Source organism: Triticum aestivum, chromosome 6B, assembly GCF_018294505.1.
Source record: "Triticum aestivum cultivar Chinese Spring chromosome 6B, IWGSC CS RefSeq v2.1, whole genome shotgun sequence".
NCBI classification, from domain to species: domain Eukaryota; kingdom Viridiplantae; phylum Streptophyta; class Magnoliopsida; order Poales; family Poaceae; genus Triticum; species Triticum aestivum.
Window position 1 is genome coordinate 719639991 of NC_057810.1, and position 11133 is coordinate 719651123.

Genomic DNA, 11133 nt, shown 5'->3' on the forward strand with positions numbered 1-11133 from the left:
TTTTTAGGACTATTTTCTGACATGAAATTTTTTACACTGGTATGTGTGTCCCACATTCGCCGTAAGGATTACAGATCACTCCCTCGCCTCTTGACACGCCCCTTTAATACTGTTCACTGGGAGGCCTTGTTTGTTTGCTACGGATCCATCCACCAATATCCAACCATATTAAGGTGTTTGTATTCCTTGTCTTGTTCATTTTTAAGCACTGTGTCTGCTGATGTCTTCTAGAATATATATATATATATATATATATATATATATATATATATATATATATATATATATATATATATATATATATATATATATATATATATATAATCTTCTTACAAGTTTGCGTGTGAACAAATCTTTTGTGAAACCATAATGTTCTCCTAAGTATGGTGACATAGTTCTAGTTTATTGATACGAGTAAGTTGTTTGTAATGTCCTTTTTAGATTGAAGAGACCATGAATCTATGCAATGTAGGTGTATAGGTTATTTTCTTTGCATTGGAATAGGGTGTAGTATATCTGTATATGTACTGGTTATTTCCATTAGGCTTTTTTTTTGCGGGGTGCCATTAGGCTATAGAATGTACTAGTATATTACAGTTTCAGGTAAAAAAAATGAATGCAGTATATATTGTCTTTTTGTTTTTGAGAAAGTAGTATACTTTGTCAGTCTGTGAACAAGGGCCCTTGATATCGTCTTGCCCCTGGGCCCCCAATATCACTGAACAGGCCCTGCAACCGTTGGGCCAAACATTCCTAGGCCACATACTCCAACGGCCCACGCCGCCACCTAGGGGGTTGGTTAGGGCATCTCCAGCCGCGCCTCCGAGAAGGCCTTCCCAGGCGATTTTTTCGCGCCGGCGCCGAAAAAACGGCCCAGTCGCGTCCCCAGGACGCTGAAAATCGCCGGCTTGGGCCGAAAACAGCGCCGGCGGACCCAGCCCGAACCCGGCGCGCTGGGGGTGCCCGGGGGCGCCGGGGCGAGTTGTTTTGGCGCGAAGAAGCCGCGGGCCAGCCGCGTCAGCGACTCGGCGCCTCGTCTTCCCCCAACGGCCTCGGTTTCCGCGGGGAATCAATGACAAGGCTGCCGCCGGTCAGCCTTGCCATTGATTCCTTCACGGGCGGCGCTTCACGGGGCGGCGCCGACGCCTGCCCTCCCTCGCACGCGTACACACGGCGCGGCCCGGCTATAAAAGCCGGTGGCCTCCACTCCACTCTCCTGTGCCCACACCAGCCCCGCCCCGCCCCTCGCCGCCGTCCAGCCCCTCCCTCTCCCTGCCTCTCCCGCGCGCCGTCGCCGTCGCAATGGCAGAACGCTTCCCCGGGGACGAGGCGGCGGCCAACGGCTTCGGCCGCCGTTCGCTCCGCCTTCTGGAGTCCTGGCTCCTGTTCCAGGCGAACATCTCGGCGCCGCCGGACATGCGCGCCGGGCCATCGGGATGGAGGCTCAGCGCCGGGGGAGTGCCCATTCCCCCGTTGCCCGACGCCGCGGCGAAGCCGGAGTACTTCACCGAGGAGGTCGAGATCGTCCGCGCGTCCCTCACCGACGCCCAACGCTCCCTCCCCCAGTACGCCGCCGACAACCACGCCGCCTGGGTGGCGTATTTCGAGCGCCGCCAGCAGCAGCGTTTGGCGTCCACCAACGGCGCGCCGGTGGTCGGCGGGCGGCAGAACAGCGAGGGGCGCCACCTCTGGTGGGGCGTCCCCGGCCGCACACTCGAGGGCGTGCTCACGCACCTCGAGGGCGGCAACGACCAGCCGTTGGCATGCCTCCCGGCGACGCACCGGCGCGTCGGGACATGGACGCCAAGGCAGTTCGGGTCTTCCTCCTCCTCTTCCTCCTCCCGATCCTCCTCGCACTCCCCCGGCACTCCGGCCCTGCTCGCCGTCAAGGCCGAGCCTGCGGCGGAGTCGCCGCTCGGTCGGCGCGCTCGCAGCGCCGGCATCGTCATCAACGAGGGCGGCCGGCGCGCTTCATCCTCGGTTCCTCCGCGCTTCGTCAAGCCGAAGACGGAGCCGGGACTGGCGCCGGTGAAGACGGAGCCGGGGCTGGCGCCGGTGAAGACGGAGCCGGGTCTGGCGCTGGCGAAGGCGGAGCTCGTCGATGACGACGCGGCCCTGGAATGGGCGCGCCAGGACTCCATTGTGATGGAGAAGGCGCGCCGGGAGAAGGCGAAGGAGCGCCAGCGCGACGCCCTGCGCCGCTTCGAGGAGCGCCGATGCGGCCGCGACGAAGACGGAGTCGTCGTCCTATGCGACAGCGACGACGACGACACGCCGCCGCCAGTCCACCATGGCGACGTCGGGTCCAGCCGGGGCGTCCGCGTCAAGGAGGAGAAGGTCGACGACGATGATGGCAGCGACGACTTCAATCCCTTTCTTTTTTAGATTAGCTTAGTAATGTAATGAAAATGGGCGAATTTGGCTGAAATTCGTCATGTTCAGACGAAATTTAACTACTCTTTGTCATAACTTCGCCGAATGGGCCCTTTTTTTTTTACACTCGCCTGTAGGCGGCCCTGGGGTCGACGGCTGGGCGACGACTTGCCCCAGGGCCTTTTTTTTTCGCCGGCTCACCCCCAGGCGGCGCTTTTAGACGCCCCCTGGGGAGAGATGCCCTTAGGAAGAAGGGGGAGAGACTGGGGGTGAGAGATGCGCCGGCGGCGGTGTGCCATTGTCTCCCCGCGAGCCTCCGCATGAGAATCCAGTGGTGCTTGAGCAGAGGCGCCAAATCAGAGGAGTTGCAGTCCCCAATCGAAGCAGCAGCAGCAGCTCCGTAATCAAGCAGCTCTGCTCCGGGCTGCAACCGGCAATCCAAGAAATCAAGCGGCTCCTCTCCGAGCCGCAGTCCGCAATCGAAGCGGCTCCCTTTTCTTGTCGCAGTCCGGAATCAAAGCAGTCCTTCCCGGGCTACAATCAGAAGCAGGTCCTGTTTCGAATTCAGTCTCCGAGTTTTCATTGGTCGGCCAATTTTAAGAGGAGACGAGCCACCAGCCAACAGATTTACGGCGACCGGCTGTCAGATCGACGGCCAGGCCACAGTCCTCCCTAGCCATGGGGGTGAGTTCCTCTTGATCTCCTTTTTTTCAGATAAAGAACAGGGAATCAAATAATGCGTCAAATTTGCATCTTTTTTTGCCTGGATAAAAAACAACAACTTGAGACCAGTCTTTAGAAATCAACCCTGATTTGTTTCCATGGTAAATGCAGAAGGGAAGTCGGGATGATCGGCTGAGCAAGTTGCCCGATGACATTTTGCTCAACATCGTCGACCGGCTTGGGATTTTCGACGTCGCAAGAGCCAGCTCCCTGTCCAAAAGGTGGAGGCGGATCCCTGCCATGCTCTCGAAAATCGACATCACGGTTGGTTCCTTTCGGCTGGCACAAGACAGGTCCAACGTGACGAGTGACGATGTCGTTCGTGCCAGTTCCACCACCGTTGAAGCAACCAGGAGGATGCTGGAAAATAGGCCCCCAAGTCCATACCCCATTCACCACCTGTCCGTGCAGTTATTCTTGGGAGATGATTCCATCTCCATTGGACAGACCGTGGCCAGCACTATGGCAACACAAAAGGTTGGTTCGTCCGAATTCACAATTTTAACGTACAAGGATGGCAGGAAATGCACCTATGATGAATTGGCTGCTTACGGGAGGCAGCTCAGGTCGTTTGTTGATGCTTGCCCGGTCGCATTTGGTGGTCTCACACGCCTCAAGCTGGAACATTTGACGCTGGCTCAATCGGATTTCCCGGAAATATTTGGTATCTGTAAGAGGCTGGAGTTCCTCCACTTGTTCAACTGCGACGTGGAGATTTCGTCTTCTCTACAAGTGGAACACCCTCAACTCAGCCAACTTGAGATTATCAACTGCAGATTTGAGGGTGGTGTTTATCTGAAATGGCTACCAAAGCTTGCACTGCTGACTTTTAAAGGTTGGCTCTCACAGGAGGATCCTTTTTGCGTTGGTCATGCCCCACTGCTCCAGCGTGTGAGCATCACTAATATTGGTCTTTCTTATCACAAGATGCTCAAGTTAAGTGAGATCCTTGGCAAAGCAACGATAAGTGATCTCCATCTCAATTTCAGAAGCGAAAAGGTTTGCGAGGATAACCTCTTGGTCATGCTAATTTCCTTTGTTCATGTTGTAAGATGTTCAAATCTTAATTGTCTTCATCTTCTGCAGATTTGGGTTAAACCAGAAGGTCCAAGACAACTGTGGCAGGTGTTTCGTTCACTAAAGGTCGCGACTTTGGATAACATTTCTGAAGAATGTGATCTGATTTGGACGTTATTCATTCTCCAAGGTGCACCCTTCCTGAAGGAGCTGTGCATACAGGTAAACTGTTTGTAGCTAATCGCCAAAGCTCTTGTTAAAGTTGCAAAAGGTGATGTTGCCCTGTTTAAAATATGATGCACATAGTTTAGATGCTCGAGTGACCGCCCAAGTTTGTTTCTTGTAAGAACCTTGTGTAATGTTATGGTTTTTGCCCAATGGAATGCAGGTGTGGGATAATGTATGCGATATGATAAGAGATGAGGAAGAGAGGAAGAAGCATGCGTTTAGCGAGGAGAGGAAGGACAAAGGCGCAGAGTGGGAAGGACTGGCATCTGATTTCAAGCACCACAATCTGGCTGTGCTAAGGATTTATGGGTTTCAAGCAGAATGCAAGTTCTTTGAATTTATTAGAAGTGTGATGGAAGCTGCAGTTGATCTCGAAGGCATATACCTGCATAACAGGGTATTGTGTAAAAGGCGCAATATCATGGTTCCAAGCACTTCCAAATATCCGAAAACATATAAGCAGAAGATGTCGGTGAGGAACAAAATCTACAAGGGCAATTGCTGGATGGTTGGGATACACTTCCCGGGCTGAAGTGCCGAGGTGCTGCATGGATCAAGCTTGTTGTTGGTAAGCTGCCCTGAAGGGATCAACTTGCTGGGTTGACAATCTGAGGTCACTGCAATAATCAAGTTTGTTGTTAGTATGCTCCCCTTGTCTGAAATCTCTTCCCCGTTGTGCTGTGTTAGCTGATTATCTTGTACTGTACTAGCATTTGTTATCACTTAGAGCAGTGACTGGTGTATTTTGTGATGGAAATTATGTTCACTCCTACTAGCATTTGTTATCACTTGGAGCAATAACTATGGTGGTGTATTTTGAAATTGGAGTCGCTGGTAATTTATGCTTCATCCTCATTTGCCTGTAGTTGTGTTGTGTTAGCCGATTATTATCTTGACGGCTAGAGGCATGTGATGGTTATATTCTGTGTTCAGTTTTGCCCTTGCTGGAGTCTACGACCACGAAGTGTTGGAACATTCTACTGTGCTATTTTGAAACAGAATAGCAACTAAATTTGGGGAGGAGGATTTTGAGTCTCTCATGTTGATGTTGTGCAAATTCGACTTGCAATGTTTTTTTGTTTAGCGCCCCATAAAAAACATCGTTCCTCATTGTGTTGTTAAAAAAAATTGTATTCCAATTTCGCCCTTAACTGTGTGCTATCACTAGCTGCTAATTGTCCCCTTAAGTTTGTGTCAAGCAGTAACTTCATGCTGAATTGAAAACTGAGGGTATCCATGGACAACATATTAAGAGAGAGCCCACCTGGATTGGGCGGCTTTACCTGATTTGTCGGTTTTTGTAAGTTTAGGTTTGGAATTTTCCGCTTTTAGGAAGTTCTAGAAGGTTTTAAAACAGTTTTTTTAAGTCATTTTCTCTATCAGTTTACTTTCTGTTTTTTTTATCTCTTCCCTATATGTTCTTTTATTTTTATTTTTCTTCCTTCTCATTTTACTTTACATTTCTTTCTCTTTTATTTTCTTTAAGAAAATGTTTACAAATTTTAAAAATGTTATAAAATTAAATATTCCGATTTTTGTAAAAAATTGTAAATGTTCACAAAATTTAAAATATGTTCAGAATGTATTTTCTATATCACCTTTTAAATTCAATATTTTTTAAAAAAATCTGTGAACATTTTTTAATTTTGTGAACATTTTTTTGAATTTGTGAAATTTTCTTATTTTGGATTTTTTTTAAAAAAAATTGAAGTTTAAATATGGCAATAATACTCCCTCCATCCCAAAATAAGTGTCTCAACTTTGTACTAACTTTAGTATAAAATTGTACTAAGGTTAAGACACTTATTTTGGGACGGAGGGAGTAGATGTTATAAATCTACCGGAACAAATCCATTAACTGGTTTCTTAGATGAAAGCCTGTTCAAAGGAAGCCAACCAAGGAAAACCGCTCGGAAGAAGGCAAGGAGCATTGCATGCAACACCCAGTGGGCTGGCCCAGAAAATATCGTTTGGTGTGAAAGCTCTTCAATTTGACGCAGAATGCGTCAAATAGTAGCTTCTTCGATTTTAGAGGTTTTCCGTTGTTAATATTTTTATTATGCCTGACTCTATTGCTACTTATTCTTTTGCTTTGGTTGGATCCATGACATATGTGCAATATTCTTCTTGTAGTAGTCACCGTCGTATGGCTATGTCATCTGGGTTTTTTTCTTGAGGAAATATCATCCGGGCTATCAATTCACATCACATATGTGAGAACTGATTTGATTGAAAACATTTACATCAACTTTTATTCGAGTGAAACCCATACTTTTATTAACCAAACAGGGTATAATAGCATAGAAATGCGGATCTACTACGGATACCGGGATAGGATAGATGTCTTGGAAACTTTGCTGACAACCAAAAGAAAAACCGCCGTCGACCACTGGTGTGGTCGTGACTCGCCGGATGAAGCGACATATCTCCAGCATCCCATGATTCAAGCCAACTAGGGGTGGATCCAACGTTCAATCGTTGGGTTCAGATGAATCCATTAAATTTTGCTAGCAACATACATGTATGTATGACTTTTTTGACAATCAATACCATGATATGTTTATAGAGCGAATTGTACATGGTAGAGATACATAAGTTGATTACAGCGATTACGAGATAAAGTCTAAAAGAAACAAGTAAATCTTCAAGATCTTCAAACTCTTTTTTCTTCTATGATATGATCTTGTACATTTCTGAAGGCAGTCGCATGAAAATAGCAAAGGTATCAAACCACAGACCTGTAAATACCAACGAGGGTTCTCCCATGGTTTTAATTTAAGCCACAATGCCAAGGTTGTGATGCACGCACGCATCCATTAAAGTAATCAACCAACATCGGCAAGAGCACCAACACCGGTATTTCAGGCACCAAAAACCGAACAGCCAGGTCGACGTCGCTGGGAGTCGAAAGTATGAATAACCATTGTCAAGGACATAATTAACAACCGGGACAGATATTGCAAGGACAATCCTCCTCATGGCAACCATGACAAGAAACCAAAAGCGATCTGGCGAAGCAAGATCTGAAGGACCATACCTAGGCAAACATAATCTTCCAACACCACCATTGATGGCGGGAAGGAGATATCGTCATCGAACGGAGGAATGAACATTACTTTATTGTAGACAATGCCATCTTCAAAGAAAAAGACAACTACCAAAACCATAAACTAGTCTAATGAAAACACTACTACTATAAAGAACACTCATAGATCAGGTTCCCCACCCCTCCCGACACCGGCGAGGCCGGTCGGAGGAGGGGTAACCGATCTACGGTGGCGGCGAAGGTGGTGCCGACGGCTAGGTTTTTCAGAGAGTCGAGGTCTAATACTAGTCACTTGCATACATGTATGTATGACTTAGCCTGACCCCAATAGAAAGTTAATCCTCACCCAAGAGAAACTAATTGGAGGTGCCGTGTGAAAGGGAACCAATGGAAAATTGGGATGCGCTCCGCGTGCAGAGACCTCCCTCGTGGGCAGGCCCACCGAAGCGGATTTCCTTTCTGGTTTTGGGATTTTTGCAATTTGCCGCTCTCACTTTTTTGGTTGGGAACACTACTGAAAGTGAATCTAAACCCTAAGGGTGATTTTGGTAATTAATAAAAATCTCTATGGACCAATGATTTCATGTCTGCCCGTTGGCTAGCCTCAGCTCTTGGTTGGCAGCTCGTCGGCGAGCCTCTACTTGTCATCAAGTGTGATCATTGTTGGCAGCTGGTGCCATGCCTCGTCTTGAGCATGCACAAACCTCCTAGATGAGTTTCCTACAAGTGCGAAAAGGACGGAATGACTGCAATTTTGTACGGTTGTTATTCATATTCGTTGCAATTTGAAACTTGTTGTTTTCTTAAAATGTATGTAGCAAGGATGCAAGTTTTGGTACTCGGTAAGAAGAGTACATTGCTCTATTGATAATGAAAAATCTGCTAGATGTTGGAATGATTCCCATTCTACTACCAAAAGTAGACATGCAAAATAACAAGAGTGGACATACAACATTTATTTGTTACTGAAGGGAAAATTGTTTCGAGTTGGTCCTGAATAGCTTCCTGCAAAATGATTCCTGCTTGCTCGGTGAATGTCTTGCTAAAAGATATAATTTCTTGTGCACTAGTTGCTGGAGATGAGGCTGTAGATGACGCAATGTTCAAGTTTGAGGCGGCAGAGAAGAAAGAAGCGTGCAAACTCGAGAAGCTAACAGAGAAAAGCAACAATGTAGGTAGTGAAGATATGAAGAAAGTATTGATCGGACTAGTAGGAGCAGTTAAGGAAGTGATGTTTGTACTGTGTGTAATTTTTCTTGTAGTTTCTTGAATCAGTTCTCTTAGCGAATAACTGGTGAAGTATGTGGCCAAGATATCATTTAGTGAAATAATTGAATAGTGAAGTTTGACTCGATGGCCCAAAAAATAAATGAATTTATGCTAAACTTTAAGGGAGTTAAGTTTGGGGGTACGGTTAGAAACCGCACATTTCTAGAGAAGCAAATATAAAGAGTTAAATGATAAGAGACCATTTGCTCCTAAAGTATTAAGAGAACGGTTAGAGATGCTCTCACCATGGAGCATATGCCCGCCCCGTCTCAACGGCGTGGCCATCCTTCTTCTTCACCATGACCCCCGTGGCCTTCTCTCCGCCCTCCTCCGTTGTCCGATGTGGGCTCCAGGTCGTCCAGGATGTAGGACATGGCGAGAAGCATGACGGTGGAGATGCTGATAGCGATCGCAAAGAGAGGTTGGCGAGAGCGGTGACGAGGTAAACGAGGACGACAACATCGCATCGATGAGGAATGGCTGAACGAAAGAGCAGGTTTAGGTTGACATGCCAAAGATGGTGTTGAGGATGAGAATGACCACATGGTCGTCGTCGTCGTCTCCTATGTGAGGTTGGCATCCACTACTAGGGAAAACCCTAGTAGTAGCGCGGGTTTTGAGGCTAGCAGCAGCGCGGGTGGCCGCGCTACTAATAAGGCGCTACAGCTAACTCATAGTAGTAGCGCGGTCCTTACCCGCGCTACTACAGTTGACGATATCAGCAGCGCTTTTTATGAACGCGCTACTATTAACTTAGATGTAGCGATTTCGCAGTCCCTCGCTACTGCTATATCTTTCATCATTTTCCCATTACCGCTTTCCCTTTCAGTTTCCCTTTCAGATACTAGATACTAGGTACTGCTAGTAGATATCAAATTCATAAACCATTACTAGGTAGTACTCCCTTCGTTCCAAATTACTCTTCGTGGTTTTAGTTCAAACCACGACGAGTAATTTGGAACGAAGGGAGTACTAGATAACAATTTCATGCATAGTCAACATGCATCCTCAAGCGGTACAAGGTCATATCAACGGCCATCATCATATGTAGTTCTAGATGATATCGACGACGATCATCATATGTAGTTCTAGATGATATAGCCACACACACATATGTAGTTCTAGATGATATAGCCACACACACACACACACACACACACACACACACACATGTAGTTCTAGATGATATCGAAGACAATCATCATCCTCAAGCCTGGACGGTTGGTGTTCCTGATAGTAATTAGGATGGCCTGTCCAACACGAAGATTCTTGCCATCGAGGAATTTCTTCCACCCAACCGAGTTTAAGTGTGTGCGACCGTCCGTGTCCACGCGGTAAGTACAGGTTGTGACGGAGCCCCTTGCAGTAAGGCGTAGTCCAGCTGAGCCTTCTTCATCAGGCTCGATACCATAACTCACAGATATGCTCTTTGCCAATTTCTGAATAAGAAAAGCATTTCAATTAATAAATAGCCTCGCAAATAAGTACATATGGATTATCTACACTATTAATAGTTTTCTTAGATTCTACACTAATAAGCATGTGATCGAACTCTACACTAAAACATATCATCGACTAGATTCCACACAACATACCATATCATTGGACTGTACACTAAGTAATTCATCGGATAATTTGCATTTGTAAGTATAACATACCATATCATGTCGATCAACCATGGTATTTGTCAAGCGGGTCACGAATGGCACCCCGACAAAGTCAGCACGTGGCGGAATTATGTCCCACAGGTTGGACACCTCCTCATCGCTCAGCCTTGTTCTTTGAGCTACGATGGCTTCATGAAGTGGGTCCTCATCATCTTCATCGAGTGGGTCCTCATTATCTTCATCATCTTCATCATCTTCGTCATCTTCATCATCTTCCACCAGGTTGAGACAAATGATAGCTAGCTTGGGTCTTTCTGCTCGGAAGGAGAAGCTGATCAACTCACCACCAGTAAGACGCATGCGAGCGACGAAACGGGCCCATCCATCTCCTCCAATCTGCGACATATTGCGTCCTTTCTCGACCTCCATAGTGTACGACCCCCAGGAGTCTCAAATGTCACAGTGTCTCCTGTCAGCTTGTTGAATTTCAACCTCACATTGCATGGAACGATCTGTGTAAAATAAGCAAAATGACACAATGCAGTAATGCCAACACTAAAAATAAAATAGTTATTACATTTCATCTAATTTCTTACCGCCGCATGACGAAAACTCGGTTGGAAGTAGATGCCGAACAGCTTGCCAGTTGCAAGGCTGCTGGCGCATCTTGACTTGCATAGTCGACATAGTGGTGGTGGTGGTGGCGCCATTTTTCCTAAAGCAATATGAGCAAAGGATTAACGATCAACTAAATCAAAATGTTCTAAGTGAACTAAATCAACTAGCCTACTAAATCAACTAAATCAAAATGTTCTAAATCAACTAAATCAACTAGCCTACTAAATCAACTAAATCAAAATGTTCTAAGTC

At 46.6% G+C, this 11133-nt stretch overlaps 1 pseudogene; it reads left to right on the plus strand.

Moving 5' to 3' along the window:
- Nucleotides 1-1796: 1796 nt before the first annotated feature.
- LOC123139754 (uncharacterized) lies at nucleotides 1797-5184 on the plus strand (annotated as a pseudogene).
- The last annotated feature ends 5949 nt before the right edge of the window (nucleotides 5185-11133 follow it).